Source organism: Portunus trituberculatus, chromosome 21 (assembly GCF_017591435.1).
Source record: "Portunus trituberculatus isolate SZX2019 chromosome 21, ASM1759143v1, whole genome shotgun sequence".
In the NCBI taxonomy this organism is placed as follows: domain Eukaryota; kingdom Metazoa; phylum Arthropoda; class Malacostraca; order Decapoda; family Portunidae; genus Portunus; species Portunus trituberculatus.
Window position 1 is genome coordinate 14,309,534 of NC_059275.1, and position 7,500 is coordinate 14,317,033.

At 42.4% G+C, this 7,500-nt stretch overlaps 1 protein-coding gene across 6 annotated transcripts in view; it reads left to right on the forward strand.

Moving 5' to 3' along the window:
* The window catches only part of LOC123507036 (homer protein homolog 1-like), a 70,222-nt gene that overhangs the window by 26,605 nt on the left and 36,117 nt on the right, over positions 1 to 7,500 (forward strand). The window lies entirely within an intron of this gene.

The window sequence follows — 7,500 nt, forward strand, 5'->3', positions numbered from 1 at the left end:
TCTCTCTCCAGCAGGTGCGTAGGTGTGAGGCGCGCGTCCTTCTATCTATTATCATGTTGACTATTATTGCATTTTCAATATTGGTGTTGTGATGTCGCTTGGGGCGGATATTGAACCTGGAACACGGGCGTGGTGGTGGCGGTGAAGCGAGAGAGAGAGAGAGAGAGAGAGAGAGAGAGAGAGAGAGAGAGAGAGAGAGCTCTTCCCAATGCGATTAACGTTTTCCCGTGACGATAATTCTTGCCGAGGTGAATGGAGGCGGCGGGTTGGAAGGAAGGTGGGGATTTGTGCCGAAAAACAAGGGAAGAAACAAAGGAAATGTGATACAAGCAACACCACTAACAACACTGCTACCACCATTACCACCACCACCACCACAGCATAACTTACGTCTCCTACCACTACAGACGACCGCTCAGTTTCTTTCTTCTTTACCACCACCACCACTACCACTACTACTACTACTACTACTACTACTACTACTACTACTACTACTACTACTACTACTACTACTACTACTACTATCGCTACCAGTATAACCACAACCACCGCATCTTAAGAATTCACAAAGAAACACAAAGCGAAGGAAACTCTACTGATTTCTGGAGGAGCGCCGCTTGAGGGTGTTTGAGCAAAGAGCGGGTGTTGAATGCAAAGCGACTCACGGGCGTTGTGGTGAAAAAAAATATATATATATATATATATATATATATATATATATATATATATATATATATATATATATAAAACCCTGTAAGATTCGGTAAAGAGAAAGAAAAAGGAATATGGCAAGAGTGAAACCTGAGTCCTTAAATGCGCGAGCTCTTGAACCTCTGAACCCCTAAACCCCTGAAGCTCTGAAACCCTAAGCCAGTGACCCCCTAAATCCCTGAACCCTTGAGCCACTAAGCCACTGAAGCAATGAGCCCCTTGAATCCCTAAGCCTTTGAACCCTTTAAGCCACAAAGCCCCTGTGCCCCTGAGCCCTGAGCCGTCACCACCTAAGCCACATGAAAGAGGTGACGGACAATAGACCTCTCTTCCCTCCCTTCCCCTCATCCCTCACTCTATTTCTCCCTCCTCATCCCCATTGTTCCCTCCTCCCCTCTACTACTACTACTACTACTACTACTACTACTACTACTACTACTACTACTACTACTACTACTACTACTACTACTACTACTACTTGAATAATCATGAATAGTAAGGTGAAAGGGCAAGGTACGTGTCTCCACTTTCCTCGCCGCTAGCCGTAACTCTCCGCCGCTAATCGTCTTGTGTATTACAGCGATAAGGTTCACTGCTTGTTCAGCTCTTTAGGTTCAAACACCCTATTGGTAGGAGATTATGTACGTCATATTTAGACAACCCCATGATTGGCCAGTTACTTTGGTTGACGTCATGACTGTTAATGACGTCGACACTATAAGGTTCCATGTAGAATCTCGTCAGTCAGAACAGAATACTATCAGATACCGTGCAGTTCAGACGCAGCCCTGTTACGAGAAGACCTAAGTGGTGGAAGAGAGAGAGGCACTTTAACGGTGACACAGTGAAAGCGAATGAAAGGCAGTGTGAGTGAGAGAATTCACCGCGGTCGTGTGTTAAGATTACTTCCCACTTAAACAAATATATCTTCTTAAATGAAAGACAAAAAAAGAAAAACATCTTTATTCACCTAAGACAAATAATGATATGATTGACTTTATTCTACTCAAGAGTTCCTGGAATAAGAACCGAGAAGAGTGATAAACCTTTAACTCTGCTCAATTCATAAAGCACCACTAACACCTTCCCCTTACTTCATCTCTCCCTCTTCCCCATATCCCATTTCTCCTCTTATTCCATTACCCCATTTCTCCTCTTCTCACATTCCTCTCTTCCCTTCACCCCATCTCTCACTTTTCTCTCCTTATCTCATCTCTCCCTCTTCTATTCACCTTACCTCATCTCTCCCCCTCTTCTCCCCTCATTCCTCTCTTCCCTTCACTCCATCTCTCCCTCTTCTCCCTCTCTCTCTCTTTCCCCTTACCTCATCTCTCCCACTCTACTATTCTCCATACCCCATCTCTCCCTCTTCTCCCTTTACCTCATTTATCTCTTCTCCCCTCACTCCATCTCTCCCTTTTCTCTCTCCTTATCTCATCTCTCCCTCTTTTACTCCCCTTACCTCATCTCTCCTTCCTTTCCCTCACTCCATCTCTATTCCCTCCTTTTCCCTTACTCCATCTCCCTTTCTCTCTTCTCTCTTTATTCCGTCTCTCCCTCCTTCCCTTCCCTCTCCCTCCCTATACTCACGAAAAGACGGATATACAAAGGAAATAACACGTCAGGCCAACATGTCGCGTGCAGCCCCGAGAATGGTGCGCCGGGCCCTGCAACACGCTGGTACGTAATTGTGGAAGTCCAATAATGGGGTGGAAGTGTAAAATGTTAAGTGATGTGGGCTGGGAACATTAATGAAGTGGAGCTGCACAAATAAAGCTGAAATTGTATATTGATGATTAAATGCTAGATTGAAAGGAATAATGATAGGTAATTAAGTGCGGGAAATGTGTTTATAGGGGAAAAAATGTATTGGTAAGTTAAGCAGATTACTGAATGGTGGGGTGAAAAACGTAATGGTGTGGTGGAACAAAACAGTTTGAAAATGGAAATTGATAAATATTGAATTAGCAAACCACAACTAACTCGCTGAAAAACAACAACGACAACGACAACAACAAAAAGGATTACAAGCAGAAATTAGATTAAATATTAAAACATGTTGCTATTTGAAATGAAAAGCGAGTCATAAATTAATAAAAAAAAAAAGAAAAACATACAAAAAATAGATGGAACACGAGGAGATTTTAAACAGTAGGTAAAAAATAAATAAAAAAAAAAATATCATATGCGAATCGTGGATAAAAAAAAAATAAATAAAAATGAAATAGAACGGAAACACGATAATAAAAAATGCATTACAAAAAAAATAAACGAACTGAAAAAAATATACACCAAAAAAAGTGAAAAAAGAAAAGAAAAGAGAAATCAACACATATATAGAATTGAATCGGGAAAAACAAGCACAACAAACCGACTCAATCCAAATAAAGACCAATCAAACGTAACCGAATCCTTCCCGCCACCCTGTCCGCTGTCACCATCCATCCATTGCAACGAACAAACAAACAAACAAACATTACGCTGAACTAAAACAACTAAACAATAAAAAAATCGTACCCCATTTCACTCAAAGCCAGTCCATCACACACACACACACACACACACACACACACACACACACACACACACACACACACACACACACTATTTTTCCTTTCCTTCGTGTTTTGCTTCTCTCTTAATGTGTTTTCCTCCTTGTTTCCCATTTTTCCCCTTCGTCCCCTCACTTTTAATTTTCTTATTTCTTTCTCAATTACTCTTTTCTATGTTCATTTTCCCTTTATTGTTTTTCCTTCATTTTCTGAGTTATTTTCTCGTCTTGGGTCTAAACATGATTTTTTCCCCTTTTTGTCCCTTTTGTTTCCATTTTTCCATTCATTTTTCCGTCCTATCTCGTCTTCTTTATCTCTCGTCTTTTTGTCTCTCTGTCTCCCACTGTCGTCCTCTTCCGCCCTCTGCCGCTCCTGTACATATCTCTCCCTTTTGTCTTTGCTCCCTATCTTTCCTCCTTTTGTTCTCTTTCTCTACTTCCCTCTCCTTTTGTTTCCCTCCTTACATACCAGTCTCTCTCTCTCTCTCTCTCTCTCTCTCTCTCTCTCTCTCTCTCTCTCTCTCTCTCTCTCTCTCTCTCTCTCTCTCTCTCTCTCTCTCTCTCTCTCTCTCTCTCTCTCTCTCTCTCTTTCTTTCTGACACACAGTCTTTCCTTTTTTTCCTTTTCTTATTTTTTCCTCCATTTATTCTCCCCTTATCCCGCGTTTCTTTTTCCCTTTTTTTCCAGCTCTCCATCTCTCCTCCACTCTTACCTTTTCTTTTACCCATCACCACATTCTTTCCTCCTTTCCTCTTTTTCTTTCCTCTTTTCATTCTTTTTATTTCCTCTTCATATCTTCCACACCTTCATTTTTTTTTTATCCAGTCCCTTCCTTTATTTCTTCATGTGTATCCTTTCTTTCCTCCTATCCTTCATTCTCCTTACTCTTTCCCTTCCCTCCTTTACTACTTCCAATATCTTCCATTATCCTGCATCTCTTAGGTCTGCTTTCCGAAACTCCGCTCTCTCACCGCGACTATTTCCAAAGGCCACAGCGATGATATGTCGGGTTACTAAGGGTGTTTTTCCTGTAAATTATGTCGTAACCTTGTTCATTTATCACTAGAACGATAAAAAAAAAGCACCCTTGAAAACTTGTGTCACTTGAGCAGGAGCCTTGTGAAATATTGGAGATGTGGCGCTTCAGTGGTCAGTGCTTAGCTTTCAACCAACTCTCGTTCTTCCTTTGTGTTCCTTTGTGCTTCCTTCCTTCCTTCCTTCCTTCCGTCCCAAGCTGACAAAACACAATAACATATAGAAATCTCACCTGCCTTCACTCCCATCTGGTGATGTTATGGCCACCTACAGTACAGAGTGTCCGACGACCACGCCCTTCTTAGTGGTGGTGGTGGTGGTGGTGGTGGTGTTGGTTGTTGTTGACGTCAGTGTAGTGGTGGTGGTGTGTGTGTGTGTGTGTGTGTGTGTGTGTGTGTGTGTGTGTGTGTGTGTGTGTGTGTGTGTGTGTGTGTGTGTGTGTATTAATTGTTGTTAATGTAAAAAACTCGCAAATTGTAAAGCCAGTTTTAGCCGGAAAAGAGAGAGAGAGAGAGAGAGAGAGAGAGAGAGAGAGAGAGAGAGAGAGAGAGAGAGAGAGAGAGAGAGAGAGTATAAATCACGCGAATAAACAAACATATAAAAAGGGGGTAAGAGAAGATTAATGACAAATAAACAGAGGAACTAGTGTGTGTGCGTGCGTGCGTTCGTGTGTGTGTGTGTGTGTGTGTGTGTGTGTGTGGATGAGTGAGCCAGTGTGGGCTGCACGTGATGTAGTGTGGCTTGGCTAATGTTATGATAAAAAAAGAAAAAAAGAGAAAAAGAGAAAGAAAGAATGAAAAAAAGTAAAGAAAAAAATAGCCGCTGGTGGTGATAGTATTGGCAGTAAGTGTGGTGGAGGCGGTGGTGGCGGCACTGGTAGTGGCGGTGGTAGTGGTTGTGGTTGCGGTTTTCTCCCCGTCTTTAGCTGGAAGGAATTGCGTCATAAAAAACTTGAGCCAAATAGGCAATGGCGAATTTCTTTGGAGACGTGATAGCAAGTTTGAGGCGAGGTGATCACGTGGTGGTGCTCGTGTGAGGCGCGCGGCTGTCCCGTGATCTGCTGCGCCGGTGCATTCACTGAGGCGGGGAAGGTGAAGCAGGTGAAGGGAGGAGGCGCAGGAGGGGGGCAGTGTAGTAGGGTGATGGGGGGAATGGGGGGAGAATGCACAACTCGTTGCAAAACACAGATTCCGGTCCTCTGGCTTGTGAAGCCAGCGCTCTAACCACTGAGCTACAAGTGTGTGTGTGTGTGTGTGTGTGTGTGTGTGTGTGTGTGTGTGTGTGTGTGTGTGTGTGTGTGTGTGTTTGCGCGTGCGTGCGTGTGTATGTATGTGTGTGGGGTGTTAATGAAGTGAAAGGAGTTGAGGTGTGTGCACGTGGTGAGAATGTGGAATGGGTGTCTATGGCACAGAGAGAGAGAGAGAGAGAGAGAGAGAGAGAGAGAGAGAGAGAGAGAGAGAGAGAGAGAGAGAGATAGAGTGGGGACAGATTACCTCATCTCCTACTAAATGAGTCTGGTGAGATTCAACAAAAAAGAGAATAAAGAAAGAGGAGGAGAAGTAGTAGCATTAGTAGTAGTAGTAGTAGTAGTAGTAGTACAGTTTGAACCTCCCAAAGCCGGCAACTGCCAGACCTGAGGCTTGCCGGATTACTGAAAAATTCCGGATTATAGTAGGTCCTTAAGTAAGCACCCTAAAGCACCCTGCATAGTCCTAGTCAGCCGGCATTATAACTAACATTGTTTTAACCCCTTCATTACGGAGACACGTTCTTATCTTGAGATTTGTGTTTTATTAGACCATTTTACTTACATTAAGAAAGATCTATGGAGGTCAGAAGATTAATAGTTACAGTCTTTACTACTTTAATCCCTCACATGAAGTTTTGAAGCTGTATAAAATCACCAAATAGTAAGCAGAATGAATATGGAAACGCGTCATGGTACTCAAGGGGTTAATATGATATGTGTTAGCTGTACAAGTAAGTAGGCATGCAGAGGGATGCTGAAAAACACATAGCGGCGTTCCGGCAAACTTACATTATTCGGGGAAATTAAAATCATTCCTGCAAATTGAAGTTATACCGGATTATAGGATATGCCGGATTACGGAATTTCGGATTTTGAAGGTCTAGCCCGTAGTAGTAGTAGTAGTAGTAGTAGAATAGTAGTAGTAATAGTAGTAGTAATAGATGGATGAGAATGAAGAGGGAAAGAAAGATAAGGAAAAGGAGGAAGATAAGTAATAGGAATAGCAGTAAGAAATAAAAGAAAAGAAAGAAGAAAAGAAGCAGGAGGGGCAACACTTGGTAATGGCCGGAATGGTATTGATAACTATAAAGAAAACGGCAGCAGACACCCATCACTGGAGGCTGCCACAGAAAACACGCACCGGGAACTGAAAGAAAACGAACGTGACGCCTAAATTGCCACCAGCGTGGAATGAACCCGATGGAGCTTAAAGAACACTGGAGGTTGTCGCTCTCTCTCTCTCTCTCTCTCTCTCTCTCTCTCTCTCTCTCTCTCTCTCTGGTGTTTTAATGCTTGGTTTGAGTATATTTGTTACTTTTCTTCAAAATTTGATTGTTTTTGCTTTGTTTTAATGAAGTTAGACAAAAATTGAGAAGTGGTTTCCTTGTATTACTCTTGTTTTTTTTTATTTACTACTACTACTACTACTACTACTACTACTACTACTACTACTACTACTACTACTACTACTACTACTACTACTACTACTACTACTACTACTACTGGGCAGGAACATTATAGATGGAAAAGAAATTAAATGGGGAACCGTAAAGGCTAATGAGAGGTGCAGAGGCAAGCGAGGAAGATTATGAGGAATAGTTATAGGAAGATGAAAAACGGAAAGAGAAGGAAGACTAGGAATACGACGAGGAAGAGGGAGAACAAGGAAGAAGACGAGAAGTAGGAGGAGGAGGAAGAGAAACGCAAAACAAACGAAGAATTAAGAAAGATAGAGGACGAGAGAAGAAAAAGGAGGAGGACGAAAAAAAAAGGAAAAAGAAAAGTAAAGCATGGATATGATAAATGTAAGGAAAAATGAGAAATGCATGATAAGGAGAAGAAGGCGGAAGAGGAGGAGGAGCAGGAGGAGAGCCCTTGTTATATATCCTTCCTCTCTCCCCTCTTCCCTTCCCCTCGCTCCCTCAGCCTTATGTCTCTCCATCAGCCTGTACCC